Genomic DNA, 17,349 nt, shown 5'->3' on the forward strand with positions numbered 1-17,349 from the left:
TGAACTAACCTCATTGTTTATCCAGGTACAAGAAATGATCAGGAACAGACTTTGCCCTATGTATATAACACACATCCGATCCCATACGGGTCTGCCAGGTCCTTTAGCACGTGGCAATGCAGATATTGATCAGTTATTGATTGGTAGTGTGCTGCAGGCTTCCGAATTTCATGAAAAGCATCATGTCAATAGCAAAGGCTTGAAGAAAGAGTTTTCTATTACATGGCAACAAGCTAAGGAGATTGTAAAGAAATGCCCTACTTGCTCTTTCTATAACCAAGCACCACTGCCTGCAGGGGCTAATCCAAAGGGCACCAAAAGGAATGAAATCTGGCAGATGGATGTGTTCCATTTTGCAGAATTTGGAAAATTAAAATATGTACATCATACCATTGACACTTATTCAGGATTCCAATGGGCAACTGCTTTAAGCTCAGAAAAGGCCGATTCAGTAATCACTCACTTATTAGAAGTCATGGCCATCATGGGTATACCTGCACAAATAAAGACGGATAATGGTCCAGCTTATGTCTCTAGAAAAATGAAACGGTTTTTTGCCTATTACAATATTAAGCATGTTACAGGCATACCCTACAATCCTACAGGTCAAGCAGTCATTGAAAGATCAAATAGGACTATAAAGGATATGTTAAACAAGCAAAAGGGGGTGGAGAATACCCCCAGAAATAGATTACATAATGCTTTACTAACTTTGAATTTTCTCAACGCTAATGAGAAGGGGACAACGGCTGCAGAAAGACATTGGATAATGGAAAAGTCTGTTGAATTAAATCAACCAGTTTATTTCAAGGATGTGCTAACCTCACAATGGAAGCCAGGGGATGTGCTGCGTTGGGGAAGGGGTTTTGCTCTTGTCTCCACAGGAGAAGAAAAATCGTGGATACCATCAAAGTTAATAAAGGTTCGGTTTGAAGAGGAGAAGCCCCTTGGAAAAGAAAAATAACAATTCATGCACAAGGATGGTGAACATACTGATGGTAAGAGACCTATAGTTCGAGGGCAGGGTTCTTTTCTTATCCCCACAGGAAGACGCTCACCTTCAAAGGACCTGAGGGACCCTGGATACCTTGAATATTGATGAATTGGAACCAATTGCTACCCAACAAGGATCAGCATTAACATTGGGTAAGCTCTGTGAGTATAAAAAACAATTTTTGAATGTGTGTCAATATGCATTTCTTCATAGATATTTAGAGCTGGTTTCTTGGAGTTGGACTCTGGCCCAGTCCCTCTCCAATTCCAAGCTTGTTTATAAGAGATTTCTCAGAGTTTCTGTCTCAGGTTAGGAGTCAAATTATGAGACAGAATATTAATAACAATAATGTTGATAATGGTACCAATATATTTGCCTTCTTTGCCTTCATTCACATCTATGGTTGTCTTTAATGCACCTTTCATTGAAGATATGCACGTATACGTCTGTATGTGTCTTCGTAGATAATGCTTATCTCTCTTGCAACAAACGACAAAAATTTTTCTTCAGTAATCTTTGCAGTTTCCAGGATGAAGACGGGGCCCCGCGACATCAACTCCAACTGGTTATTATGACGTCATGTTTTTGTAGCGCTAATATTTGGCCTGTTTTTTGGTACCAATTGCACAGAACACTTTTGAATGGTGCACATTTTTGACAACATTCTGGCCTCATTTTCTAAAAAAATTCAGAGGCTGGACACATTTTTCCTAGATGAAATGTTACCCTGGGTATTCTACCATCATTTGCTTTCACAGGAACCCCTGGGAAGAAAAGTCGCCCCTATGTCAGCTGGAAGCAATCTTGGATGACGACGCCCCCCCTCCCAACAAAGTTTACCCTCAGGTTTAGGGACACTAATTGGTGGCTGGTATAGGGTGGTCGGGTTGTGGAAGGCTTTATATGGACTCAGGGGTATAAATTATGTGTATATATATATATATGTATATATATATACACACATATGTATATATATATAAATATATTAAAAAAGGGGGGGATTAACTGGTGATCTGAAGGAATAATTGATTTTTGTGAGTTATTGTTTTTTAAAAAAACTCTATGAGTGTTGATTCTTGTATATTGATATATTGAACATTGTATGAGAGTAAGATATTACCTCTGTTTGAAACAATTGTTATATTGACATTGTTTACTATATTGCAATGTACATCTCTACCTCTGATACTATTTATGTAATGACATTGTTTACTATATTGCAATGTACATTTCTACCTCAGATATTATTTATGTAATGACCCTGTTTACATTTGGAAATCATTGTCTTCATTTATTGCACAGTTGTCTATTCTATTAGTCATACAGTTACATAAGTGTTGAGAATTATATGTTGGTCATATTTACATTTAGGACAATCAGGTTTTTTAGACACATAGAGGTTGTATTTAGTATAGATAGCATAATCTTCAACCTCTTTGAAGAGCTGTAGAACATGGCCTTTAATCTAACCTAGAGTTTTGTATTTATGAGACACAATCACTCCTGGCAACAATGCTCTACTCCCAAGAGAACGTTGAGCACCAAAGACACTCCACTGGGAGTTTGTCTTCTACTTGGCAGAACTGGCTTTGGGGCAAAGAAAAGCCCATACCTCCATTACTGACTAAACTACGAAATATCCATAAGTGGATAAAACAGAATTGTCTTATCTTGCCAAGACAGGATAGGATTGTTCTACTAAAGGCTCCTTGCCGTTGTATAATGGTATGTCAGGTTTTTTCAGGCCTCAGGCAAAGTTGGTTGCCTCAACATTGCTATCAAGACTTCGTGTGGTTGCCCAGGTAGTCAATTGTCTCTGTCTTCTGTTGCACATTTTGGAAGTTTCTCGTTTGTGCTTCCTGGTTGCTTTGGTAATTTTACTCTCCTTCTCAGATCTTTGATGGGGTTGAAGATTAGATAATGGTAGCTACCTTCTAGATTATTTAGACTTCCCAAAGTAGAGTGATTAGAAAAAGTTTTTGTTATATACTCCTCGCCTGATATTATTTACTTCTTGTAATTTTATATGATCTGTTCCCATTGTATATAGTCGTATTTGGTTTCTGAATCTGTCTTATTTAGACAAAAGGGGGAGATGTTGGGGCAGCTGGCCCAATCCCTGCGTTCAGGGGCGTGGCTGCCCCAGCGGAGTAGGATATCCCTTAAATAGGATGGGGGCGCCGGAAGGAGCCCCGTTTGGTTCTTCCCTGCGTACCTTCTGCTCCGCTGGACCCTTGGTTCTGTAAGTTTCCTTATTTTCCCTTGTATTAAAACTGATTTATTATAAAGGACTATCGTGGTTATTCCCTAACCCCTATAACCGCTGGTACCTTTGCCGGTACATTTGGCGCGTACAGGATCTAAGAGACGAGAAAGCACAAAGCACCCAGTGAAGGTTGGTGCTGAAGGGCTATGCCCGAAGGACGCTTGAGTCCAAGAGATAATGAAGACCCCACTCGTGAGGAATGGCTGAAGGTGACTGTTGGCCAAAGGGGCAGCCATAGACCTGAAGGTGGTGGCTGGGGGTACCTTTGCTTCAAAGGACACCAGAGCATGCCAGATGATCCACAGTCACTCCCACGGATCCAGGGAAGCGTTTATGCCGACCAGAGGAAGGGAAACTCACTGATTGAAGCTGTTGTTGTACCCAGCAGACAAGTAGCTGGAAAGTGAGCTATTGTTCAGGGTCCCACATGCCTCACACAGCCAGCCCATAGGTGGGAGGGACCGCCAGGAGCACCTGCGAAGTAAGCTTGCAACATACAAAAATCCGCCAGTGTAATCCTTCACATAAACAAACTGAAAAAAAAAACCCACATGATAATCTCATTAGATGCTGAAAAAGCCTTTGACAAAATCCAACACCCCTTCATGATAAAGGTCTTGGAGAGATCAGGGAATGCAAGGGACATTCCTAAACATAATAAAGGCAATGTACAGCAAGTCAACAGTCGACATCAAACTAAATGGAGAGAAACTCAAAGCGATTTCACTAAAACCAGGAAGAAGACAAGGATAACCACTCTCTCCATATCTGTCCAATATAGTACTCAAAGTCCTAGCTAGAGCAATAAGACAACAAAAGGAGATCAAGGGGATAAAAATTGTAAAGGAAGAAATTAAACTTTTACTATTTTCTGATGATATGATAGTATACATGAGTGATCCAAAAAATTCTACCAGGAAACTCCTATGGCTAATAAATACTTTCAGTAATGTGACAGGATTCAAGACTAACTAAAAAAATCGGTAGCCCTCCTAAATACAAATGATAAAGGGGCTGAGAACGAAATCAGAGAAACATCACAATTCACAATAGCCACAAAACACATAAAATACCTTGGAGTAACTCTAACCAAACAAGTGGAAGACCTGTGTGACAAGAACTTTAAGTCTTTGAAGAAAGAAATTAAAGATGACACCAGAAAATGGAAAGATCTTCCATGCTCAAAGATAGGTAGAATTAACATAGTAAAAAAAAATAAATGTCAATATTACCAAAAGCAATCTACAGATTCAGTGCAATACTCATCAAAATCCCAGCACAATTCTTCACAGAACTTGAAAGAACAACATTAAATTTCATGTGGAGAAACAAAAAACCCAGTATAGCCTAAACAACCCTGGACAATAGAGAAACATCTATGTGGAGGCATCACCTTCTGTGCTTCACACTCTACTACAGAGCTACAGTACTGAAAACAGCCTAGCGTTGGCAGAAAAACAGAGAGAAGGACCAATGGAACCGAATCCAAGATTAATTAATATTAATCCACACACCTTCGAGCACATGTTTTTTTTTAACAAAGAAGCTAAAAGTATAAAATGGAAAAAAGAAAACATCTTCAACAAATGGTGCTGGCATATTGACATGTAGAAGAATGCAAAGAGATCCATGAACAAAACTCAAGGACAAATGGATCAAAGACCTCAATATAAATCCAACCACACTGAACCTGATAGAAGAGAAAGTGGGAAGTATACTTGGAAGCATTGGCACAGGAGACCACTTCCTAAATATAAACCCAGTAGCACAGACACTGAGAACAACAATTAATAAATGGGACCTCCTGAAATTGAGAAGTTTCTGTAAGGCAAAAGATATGGTAAATAAGACAAACTGGCTGCCTACAGAATACTTCACCAACCCTACATCTGACAGAGGGTTGATCTCCAAAATATACAAAGAACTCAAGAAACTAGACATCAAACTACCAAAAAGATCCAATTAAAAAGTGGAGTACATATCTAAACAGAGAATTCTCAACAGAAGAATCTCAAATGGCTGAAAGACACTTAAGGAAATGCTCAACATCTGTACTCATTAGGAAAATGTAAATCAAAACAGCTCTGAGATATATACTGATCAGAATGGCTAAAATTAAAAACTGATGACAGCTTATGCTGGAGAGGATGGAGTAAGGGGAACACTCCTCCATTGCTGGTGGGAGTGTAAACTTGTACAACCATGGGATAATAGATTGGTATGAACTTACACTAATAATAATAGTGAGTAATAGAGTGAATACTTGTGAGTTATTATTTATAGACAATTATATTGGTATAGACTCTGGTATATTGATACAAAGTTAAATTATATTGAATATTGTATGCATGCATGCTTCTACCTCTGTATAAAACATTTTATATAGATATATATTTAGCATATTGCAATGTACATTTCTGCCTCTTATCAAAATACTTACACATTGTTTACATTTGGAGGTCATTATCCTCATTTATTGTAGTTTTTATCATCTTAGTCTTTAAGTTATATAGGTATTAGGAATTATAGATCAATAGTCATCTATGTTTGTCATACTTATAGTTAGACTAATAAGGTTCTTTAGAAACAAAGAAATTATATTCTGCATAGATAGACAATCTTCAACCACTTCAAAGAGCTGTAGAAAATGGAATTTAAATAACTTAGAGTTCTGTTGAAGTGAGACACGATTGCTCCTGGCAGCACCGATCTATTCCCAAGAAAATGTTGAACACCAAAGACACTCCAATTGGAGCTTGTTTTCTTCTTGGCAAAAACTGGCCTTTGGGCAAAGAAATGTTCATACCTCAACCACTGACAAGATATATAGTATCCGGAAATGGATAAAAAGGACTGTCAAATCTTGCCAAGACAGGGTAAGATGGTTTTGAAAATGTTCTGTTAAATACTCTAGGCCTTAGCCAAAGTTGGTTGCTTCAATGTTACAAATGATTCTTGAGATGATTGCCCAGGTAGCCAGTTGTCTTTGTCATTTGTTGCACATTTTGGAAGCTGCTTGATTGCACTTTCTATTTACTCAAGTAATATTATTTCCCTTCTCCGATCTTAGATGGGGTTGAAGACTAGATAGTTACTTTCCTCTCATGACTTGGCCAAGTTATTTATCTTACAGGACTTAAATTAATTAGGATAGGATAACTACTGAATATATTTGTTCTTATTGTATATACTTTTGTATTAGGCTTAGAACTCTCTTATTTAAAGAAAAAGGGGAGGTGCTGTAGGAAGTATTACATCTTGTATTTGCCTGCCTACTGGGGTGTGGCCTCTTATACTATTTATGGGGAAGCTGAAGGTGTGTGCCCCCTTCTCTCTCATTCCCCTTGCTCTCTTCCAGCTGGCTCCTTTTTTGGATTGCGTGATTCAACCAGTCAAGCGGAGAATTCTGATTTGTGAGTTTACCCCTTAATAAATGACTATCTATTTCTCAATTCTGAGCTAGTGTGGGATTTCTTTTAAGCGTCCGACCACCATAACAATTGTGGAAGTCAGTATGACAATTTTTCAGAAAATTAGGAATCAATCTACCTCAAGACCACTTTTGGGCATATACCCAAAAAAAGCACACTCACAAGGACATTTGCTTAACTATGTTCATAGTAGCATTAGTCATAATGACCAGAATCTGTTTTGTTTTGTTTGTTTTTTGTTTGTTGAGACAGGGTTTCTCTGTAGCTTTGGAGCCTGTCCTGGAACTAGCTCTTGTAGACCAGGCTGGTCTCAAACTCACAGAGATTTGCCTGCCTCTGCCTCCTGAGTGCTGGGATTAAAAGCATGGGCCACCACCACCCGGATAATGGCCAAAATCTGGAAATAGCTAGATGCCTCTCAATCCGAAGAATGGAAAGAAAATGTGGTACATTTACACAGTGGAGTACTACACAGTGGTAAATAATAATAATAATAATAATAATAATAATAATAATGGCATCTTGAAATTTGCAGGCAAATGGATGGAACTAGAAAAAAACCATTCTGAGTGAGGTAACTGAGACCCAGAAAGTCAAATATAGTATGTACTCCCTCCTAAGTGGATATCAAACACAAAGCAAAGGACAACCAGCCTACAGTCTACAACCCCAGAGAAGCTAGAACCCTCATCAGAAACAGATGGAAGCAGGTGCAGAGATCAACTAGCCACTAGGTGGAGCTCCCGGAGTACAATCGAAGAGAGGGGGGAGCTGAGCGATAAGATGAACAAAAGGGTCAAGACCGTGATGGGAAACCCACAGAAACAGATGACCAAAACAAGTGGGAGCTCACTGACTCTGGACTGACAACTGGGGAACCTGCATAGGACCAAACTAGGCACCCTGAATGCAGGTGACAATGGTGTGACTTGGGCCGCACACGGGGCCACTGGCAGTGGGAGAAGCATCTAACCCCACTGCATGAACTATGGAGAGATACCTTGCTCAGCCTACACAGCAGGGTGGGACTTAGTCCTGCCTCAATGAGGTGATAGAACAGACTCCATTGACTTCCCAGGGAGTCCTTACCTTTTCTGAAGAGCAGATGGGACAGGGAAAGGTGGGGCAGCAGGAGAAGAGGAGGGGGAACTAGGATTGGTATGTAAAATGAAAAAAATCACTATAAGATCTCTATACGACTATTGTTTCCATTTTTAATTTTGATTTTTTTATATTTATTTATTATGTACATAATGTTCTGTCTGTGTGTATGGCCACAGGCCAGAAGAGGGCACTAGACCCCATTACAGATGGCTGTGAGCCACCATGTGGTGCTGGGAATTAAACTCAGGACCTTTGGAGGAGCAGGCAATGCTCTTAACCTCTGAGCCATCTCTCCAGCCCTTAATTTTGATTTTTTAAAAAATATTTTATTTTATGTGTTTTGTCTGTATGTATGTCTTTGTGAGGGTGTCAGATCCTTTGGAACTGGAGTTACAGACAGCTGTGAGCTGCCATGTGGGTGCTGGAAATTGAATCCAGGTCCTCTGGAAGAACAGTCAATATTTCTTTTGTGGGTTTTTTGTTTTGTTTTGTTTTTCTAGTCAGGGTTTCACTGTCTAGCCCTAGCTGTCCTGGAACTCGTTCTGTAGACCAGGCTGGCCTCGAACTCACTGAGATTCACCTGCCTCTGCCTCCAGAGCGCTGGCATTAAAGTTTGCGGGCGCCACCACTTCCTAGTACAACCAATATTCTTTTTTTAAAAAAATATTTATTTATTTATTTATTATGTATACAATATTCTTCCTGCATGTATGCCTGAAGGGCAGAAAAGGGCACCAGACCTCATTACCAATGGTTGTGAACCACCATGTGGTTGCCGGGAATTGAACTCAGTACCTTTGGAAGAGCAGGCAATGTTCTTAACCACTGAGCCATCTCTCCAACCCCCAATATTCTTAACTACTGAATCATCACTTGACTTTTCGAGACAGGGCTCCTCTGTGTAGTCCTGGCTGCCCTGGAACTCACATTCACATACCAATTAGAAATACAGCAGAGACAGGTGGATTTTTGCATTCAGAGCCAACCTGGTCTACATATTGAGCTCCAGAACAGCCAGGTGAAGCACAATTGATGAAAACTCAGAGAGATAAATTGGGGTTCAGCCTGAAGGTCACCTCTACCTCAGTCTGAAATGGCCATCCTGCCTCCAGGAATCTCGGAATGAGACTGAGAGCTTGTCTCCTCCTGTCTTATATTCCTCTCTAGGGCTGGGATTAAAGGCATGCACTGCCTGGTTTCTATGGCAACTAGCGTGGCTGCTGGGATTAAAGGTGTGTGTTACCACTGCCTGGTCTGTAAGGCTGACTAGTGGAGCTGTTTTACTTTTCTGATCCCCAGGCAAGCTTTATTTATTAAAACACTAATGAAATGCCCCTACAGCCAGGGCTCTACAGAGAAACCCTGTCTGAAGAAACAAAACAAAAAAGCAAATGAGAAAGAAGGAGGGAGGGAGAGAGAGGAAGGTCCACGCCCACGCTCGTCTCACTTCCTCCCAGAGTGCCTCCTGTTAAGAGCCAAGATGGCTTGGTGGTCCTTTCCCTGAGTTCCATCCCAGGACCCCATCTAGTACAACTGACATCTGCGAGCTGTCCTCTGACCTCCACAGCCAGGCCATGGCTCATGCACTGTGGCAGGTGACTCAACACACATAAATAAATACGTTTTAAAAAGTTTATTTCATTTTTATTATGAGTATGTGTGCCCATAATATAATGGGTGTGTACACAAGAGTGCAGATGCCCGCTGAGGCCACAAGAGGGCATTTGATCCCTGAAGCTGAGGACGCTATGGGCTCTGAGCTGGCAGGATCCACACTCACATCTCAGCTTCAATGCTAACAAGCTCTGACTGAGACCCACATGACTTGGGATATGTGGCCGTTCTTCAGGCCCATGTCCAAACTCTGGTAGAAAGACCAGTTAGGTCAGGTGAGAGGAAGCATGGCTGGGGATGCCTAGGAATCCAAGACCCTTTCCCTCAGCACAGCTCAGCAATCAAGCTTTAAGTTCCATAAACTTATAAACTGAAGTAAAATAGAAGTGGGTAACTGTCCCAAGTGTGTCCTCAGTCACCACCACCATAATCAGCACCCCAAGCCTGAAGGAACTCTCTATCATAAGAGAGTATCTGCTCCAGTGGGGTCATGCAGGGGTCATTGCCTGTGTGGCAGGCAGCGTCAGTTGGGGGCGGGAGACTGTGTGGCAGCCCTATGGGTAGCAGTTAGTGTAAGGGGAATGTGACAGGTGTCTGTGATACCAGTGCGTACACAGCAGACAGGTGAGGGGACACTGGGTGTGGCTGAGGACAGTGGCAGTTGGACACAGGCGGGCGTTTGACATTTGAACAGCTATCACTGCCGTCATTACCCTTCAGCTTGGGGAGATACCCCCGTGGTATGGGGACCAGAGAAGGAAGACTGGACAGAGGAATGGCCACCTGCTCCCAGGGGGTCGTTTGTGCACCCGAATCGACTTCATAGCCCATACCTCAGATTGTTTTTCAGATGTATTTATTTTGGGTTCACGTGTATGTCTGTGAACCATGTGTTTCCACTTCCAAGCAGAGGCCAGAAGAGGGCATCAGATCCCCTGGGACAGGTGTTAAAGCCAGCAGGATGTGGGCACTGGGAATTGAACCTGGATCCTCATAGAGGAGCAGCTGGCGCTTTTAACTACTGAGCTGCGTCTCCAGACCCAGGTCCTACATCTCTGAGCTGCAGTTCCCAGCCCTGCCCAGGTCTCTGAGCCCAGAGTAAACCCCACCCAGTGGGTCTCCTCAGACTTAGGTCTGTCTCTGCTTTAGGTGACTTCTCTGAAGCACTGCCAGATCACTGAAGGTCAGGACGAGTCCCTGCCCTAGTGTCTCCTCCCTACACTTAGGCCCATGTCATCTAGGGCTCCCCTGAACCTCACTTTCTCAGGAAGAAACCTTCGTGTGGCAAGCTTTACCCACTAAGCCCTCTCCCCAGCCCCTTGTTTATATTTTTGATAGAGGCTCTCGCTACACAGCCCAAGCTAGACTCAGTCTGCCAGCAATCAATCCCCATCTGGGTCTCTTGAGTGCCAGGATTCAAAGTGTATGCCACAGTGACAGCTTGTCTCTCTCTCTTCGTGTCATTCTCAGACCCTCAACCTCGCCAGCCTCCCTGCCCCCTTTCTGCACAAATACACACACACACACACACACAGCACACACATCAGCAATAAGCCAAGCACTCATGGGTCTGTGTCCCTGGGCATGAACCCGGCTCCACTACACACATGTAATTTGGCATACATGAACAAGTTTGATGTTTGTACATATGAACCCATTTCTAGGCCTTTGCACCCCACCTGTGGCTCCTCTGTTTGACTCAGTCTGAACTTGGATGTGTTAACCAATGGGAGACCAAGTGTTTGCTCTGAACCCTTTAGACACTGCAAAGGAAAGAATGGTCAGCCACGACTAACCCTGGCCTGGCGACCTCACTACCTATGGGGTAGACAGTGTCAAAGGGTAAGTGATTCAGATACATGGAAGTCCAACACTGACCAAAGGCACAGCTGGAGTTGCCAGGTGCCCACGTCAGAGGAGGGCAGCTGCGTTTGGCAGAGCGGGACGCTCCTGCCAACTTCCAGGCTGGGAGCATGGCTCTCACACTGCCTCCTCAGCACTAATCGCCACCAGGTCATGGCAGCTCAGGAGGCATTAGAGACGCGGCGGCTGGAGAGGGAGCCTGGAGAGCATGACAGAAACGGGGGTATTCAGGGAGCTCTGACAGGCCAAGCTCTGAAGGCTTTGATGAGGAAAACACAGGACTAGAAGCAGCTGCAGGCATTGAGAAACGCGTGTGAACGGAGCCTGCGGTAAGACAGCGGCTGCAGAGAAAGGACAGCACCGCTAAATTAAAGCCACGGTTCCACACGCTTTGACAAGGCATGGCGGTTCCATGGTCTGAGGACTCGGTCCAGGCAGTATAGGGAGGCCTGGCGACCAAGATGAGGCAGATGTGGACCGCTCCTGTGGCTGAAACCGTAGGGCCCATCTCCGTTTTGGACTCAGAGAAACAAGTGGGAGGCGGGCCACATGGAGGAACCACGCTCCAAATGAGAGGTAGAGGGGATGCAAACATAACAGTCAGATATCTTCGCAACTAGCTAGAGAAGGCTAAGCTGGGGCCGGGGACCTGACCCAGTGAGGGCTGGGAGTGTGACTGTGGTAGAGTGCTTAGCTCAAATTCAACAGGGTCTAGAGAGTTGGAGTGTGGCTCAGTGGTAGAGCCCCTGCCTAGAGTCCCCCAGTGAGGGGCAGGGATGTGTCTCGGGGGTAGAGCATTTGTCTAGCAGCATGTGGAAATCCAGGGGCTCCATATCCAGCACTTGAGTGGAAAAGTGAACAAAAATAAGTAACTGAGTTAGTCTCGCCAGAAGGTGAGCATCCTATTCCTGAAGTTTATCCTTTGGGTCCTACTGGGGTCATTTGCTCTAGGAAGAAGCCACTCAGGTTGCTGTCCCCATCTTTTTTTTTTTCTCATTTTTTTATTAAAAATTTCCATCTCCTCCCCTCCTCCTCCCCCTTCCCTCCCCTCCCTTCCACCAATACCCCCACTCCACCCCTCTCCAAGACAAAGAGCCATCAGGGTTCCCTTCACTATGTTAAGTCCAAGGTCCTCCCAGCTCCCCCTAAGTCCAGGAAGGTGAGCAACCAAACTGACAAGGCTCACAGTGAGCCCGTCCATGCTGTAGAGTTCATGCTCATTGCCATTGTCCTTGGTTTCTCAGTCCTTCTCCACCGTCAGCCGCATTCAGAGAGTCCGGTTTGGTCCCCTGTTCCATCAGTCCCATTCCAATTGGACTTGGTGGTCTCCCGTTAGATCTGTCCCACCATCTCAATGGGTAAACGCACTCCTCACGGTCCTGACATCCTTGCTCATGATCTCCCTCCTTTTGCTCCTCATCAGGACCTTGGGAGCTCAGTCCGGTGCTCCTATGTGTGGCTCTGTCATTCTCTTGAGTTCCTTATATATTTTAGAGATCAGACCTTTGTCAGTTGCAGGGTTGGTGAAGATCTTTTCCCAGTCAGTAGGCTGCCTTTGTGTCTTAGTGACAATGTCCTTTGCTTTACAGAAGCTGCTCAACTTCAGGAGGTCCCATTTATTCAATGTTGCCCTTAAAGTCTGTGCAGCTCGGGTTATGCATAGGAAACGGTTCCCTGTGCCCATTTGTTGTAGAGTACTTCCCACTTTCTCCTCTATCAAGCTCAATGTGTTCAAATTAATATTGAGGTCTTTAATCCATTTGGACTTGAGTTTTGTGCATGGTGATAGATATGGATCTACTTTCATTCTTCTACAGGTTGACATCCAGTTATGCCAGCACCATTTGTTGAAGATGCCCTCTTTCTTCCATTGTGTACTTTTGGCTCCTTTATCAAAAATCAGGTGTTCATAGGTTTGTGGTTTAAGATCCGGGTCTTCTATACGATTCCATTGGTCAACTTCTCTGTTTTTATGCCAATACCAAGCCGTTTTCAATACTGTAGCTTTGTAATAGAGTTTGAAGTCAGGGATGGTAATGCCTCCAGAAGAACCTTTATTGTATAAGATTTTTTTGGCTATCCTGGGTTTCTTGTTTTTCCATATAAAGTTGATTATTGTCCTCTCAATCTCTGTGAAGAATTTTACTGGGACCTTGATGCTGTCCCCATCTTTAGGCACACTTCCCGTGGTACCAAAAACAGTTTTAAGCAGCTAGGTTGTTTGCTTTCTCACACCACCAGGGGGCGCGCTATTCCCAGCCCTCAGCGCGGGAACCAAAGGTACCAGTTTCTCTACTGTTCAGTCCTATGCGGCCTGGTCTCTAGTTTGACAGAACAGAAACTGGAGAAAGCTACATGAAGATTAACATGAATGCAGTCAGTTTTCAGAGAAAGACTGGGAAACCTTTCCCCTGGCATCATCTACACACAGTGCATGAGCAGCGATCATACACAAAAAGCCTGTACACCAAGAGGTGGGAGGCTGTGGGGCTCTTTCCTCAGCTCACGAGCCACTTCTGTTTCCCCACCAAACATAGAAGGCACACCCTTTTCTTCATCTCTCCTGGTGGCTGCTCGGATTATCACCTAACCTGTACTGCCTACCTTAAACTCTAATTAAATTATCCTTGGGCTTCCTTCTGAGTCCACTTCTTCCTCTTTTTTAAAGATTTGTTTATTATGTATACAGTGTTCTGCCTATGTGTATGCCTGTAGACCAGAAGAGGGCACCAGATCTAATTTCAGATGGTTGTGAGACACCATGTAGCTGCTGGTAATTGAACTCAGGATCCCGAGTCCATTTCTAAACTTTTATTATGTTGGTTTTTCAAGACAGGGTTTCACTGTGTATCTTTGGAACCTGTCCTGGAACTTGCTCTGTAGACCAGGCTGGCCACAAACTCACAGGGATCCACCTGCCACTGCCTCCCAACGGCTGGGATTAAAGGCATGCACGTTACCATTACCTGGCCCATTACTAAACTTTTAAATTGAGATGAAGAACCCTAAAAGGGAAGCCTCAGTTTCCCTGGCAACAGTAGTGCTCAGTTCTGCCAAAGCTTTCACAAACTTTGGTCCAGAGGTTCTTGCAGGAGGCTCGGAGATTCAAGGCCAGCCTGGGTTACCACAAAGGGAGACCCTGACTCGAAATAAACAATTAACAAAACCAAAGCCACGCCACACCCAGCACTGACAACAAAGGATTCTGGCCAGGGTGGCACACAAGCATAGGTTCAATGTCTTCATTAACCAGCCTCAAAATCTTGCCAGTACTTCACAGTACCAGGAAGTACTCTCTCTCCAAAGAAAATCTAATTTACATCTGCCCTGCCTGAAGCTCACGAGGTCCCTTTCCCTAAGATGCTGACACTCCACGCCACACTGAAATCTGAAGCAGATGTGGCGACATTCTAGAACTCATGGAAAAACAGTTAAAACTACAAATGTCCTTAACACCGCCACTCTAGCTACGTGGTACAGGCCGTGTCCTTACCACCGTGGTACAGGCCGTGTCCTTACCGCCGTGGTACAGGCCGTGTCCTTACCGCCGTGGTACAGGCCGTGTCCTTAACATCGCAACTCTAGCTACGTGGTACAGGCCGTGTGCGCACATGAATCTGCTGTGACTAAGATAACACCCAACTTGGTCCAAGTTTTTAGAAGAAAACTATGTTCTTTTAAAGAAAATGCAAACATCCTCTGGGAGGGGGAAACTTAATTTAAGTCAAATCACATGGTTTTGTGGTAGAGCCGGATACAGTGTGCACAGATGCTCCCCGGAGTCGCAGGGAGCTCTGGTGGGCTCGCTCTCTGTGCCTGGGATTCGTTCAGGGTCTTCTGAGGTTGAGGATGCTAGAAAGGCACCACCCCTGCCAGGATCCAGAGAGGCAGAGACCTGTGGCTGAAAATACCCATCAAGGCCAAACCTGGTGTTTCCCAGGTGTCACTGGCCTGGCTGTGATTGCACACAAATAAGGCACCCTTCCCCCATGGCACCAAGGCCCTCCAAGCCCTGCCTCTGGGAGCTGAGGCCAGGCGGAGGAAGGTGGCCTATCCCAAGGCTGCAGGGTGCGGGTGTCCTGGAACCCAGCAGGGGAAGTGGCTTGAGGCACAGAAGGTGAATAAATAGAAGTCGCTTATTTGTCGCGGGGGTCCGGCCCCTGCGGAAGGGACAGCAGCTCGGTGGAAGGGAGAAGACAGGAGCGTGGGTCACCCTTCTCTCCGGATGGCTGCTTCTAAGAGCTCAGTCACATGCACAGCGGGCGAGAAGAACGGGCCCTGTCCGAGGCGCCTCAGGTGGCACCGGCAGCAGTGCTGCTCAACCATGGAGACCACAGTTCAGAACCCTGCACCCACAGAACAAGCCAGACTCCCAGACTCCTCTTAACTCCATTTCCAACTCTGCACTCCACACAGAGATATGGATACCCCCACATGTACAAATATAACTTTAAATTCAATAACAACAACAACAAAGTAACAGCCAACAGCCAGGTGCAGGAGCCATATCTATAATCGCAGGATTCCAGAGGCAGAGGCAGAAAGTCAAGGTCTAGGCCAGCCTGATCTACATAGCAAGACTCTCTCAAAGAAACAAGAGAACAAAATTCTGAACACATCTAGCAGACTAAACCCAGTAGGAGACTGGGCTTGAGTACAGCCTGGGCTATGAAAATAATTCCAAAGACTGCAGATCTAGCTCAGCAAGAGTTCTAACCGCATGCACTGGACCCGTGTGTTCCAGTGCAGACACACAGCAAATTCTAGGACAGCCAGAGCTGCTGTGGATAATCTTTTTGTACACTGTGAAGATGTGTCTTTGCCAAGGAGTCTTCTGATTGGTTTAATATGGAAACGAATGACCAATAGCTAGGCAGGAGAGAATAGGAAGGATTTCTGGGGAGAGAAGATGAGTACTGGCCATGCACAGACACCAGAGAGAGGCCTCTGGCGTAGCGTGTTGGACATACAGATGGAACAAAGGTAAAAGCCACATGGCAGAACAAAGATTAATAGAAGCAGGTTCATCTAAGTTATAAGAGCTATTTGGGGTAAAGGCTAAGCTAAGGCAAGCTCTCATAATTAGTAAGAAGTCTCTGTGTCATTATTTGGGGGCTAGAGGTCCAAGAAAGTCAGATGAGAAACCTTACTACACTTTGCACTGGTGGGGGTTCGTCAGCTGACCCTTTTCCCTGTCACTCTGTGGATCTATCAGGTTTATACCCTAATATCTGACTCCTGAGCTTTATTTATTAATTAATAAAACAATAAAAGAAGTGGTTATATTTGGCATGCAACATGTGTCATGACCACATGAACAGAAGTCATGTCAGCCAACTGTCACCTCAACCGTGGCCACCTGGGACTCCCCGCAACACATACAGCAATTGGCTGTCACTTGCATGAACTCTGGGGAGTGGTCAGCAACTTCCCAGAGCTGCTGCAGTAAATGTGGCTCCCAATGCTACCCGCCAGTGTGAGGCTGGGCTCTCAGTAAACAGAGGAGGGCTCTGCCACCTAGCAGTTCAAGCTTTGGTCCCCTGGTCAGAGAACACTACAGATGCTTAGGAAAGCCAGGTTTAGGCCGAAAAAAACCTCTAAATAGGTACAAAATACTTTAAGGTGTGTTTAAATGCTAAAGAAAGAAAAAAAATGGGCATAGACAGTCATAGAAAATAGTTTAAACATAATAGTCTTTAAAAAGAGTAATATGTGTGTGTGCGTGTGTGTGTGTGTCTGTGTGTGTGTGTGTGTCTGTGTGTGTGTGTGTGTAGCTACATAAGGATGAAAATAGACGGGGCATGTGGAACCTGTATGTTGCTTTGTTGACTTTGAACACTAATAAGCTAAAATCAACACTGCTGATAGACACTGGGTTATAACAAAAAACTGCTAAATGAAACCAACCTATATATTTTAAGAATGTCTTAACTTCAAAATGAAAATCAGGAAATATGTTGATTTGGGGGAGAGGTTATATCTTTGTTCATGGTCAGGAAAAGACTAAAAGCAAGTTAGATTCACGGATCTCTTTCTGAAAATAAAAGAGCAGGATATATGAATGATAAAATAAAAGG

The sequence above is a fragment of the Arvicola amphibius genome, chromosome 8 (assembly GCF_903992535.2).
Source record: "Arvicola amphibius chromosome 8, mArvAmp1.2, whole genome shotgun sequence".
Classification (NCBI taxonomy): Eukaryota; Metazoa; Chordata; class Mammalia; order Rodentia; family Cricetidae; genus Arvicola; species Arvicola amphibius.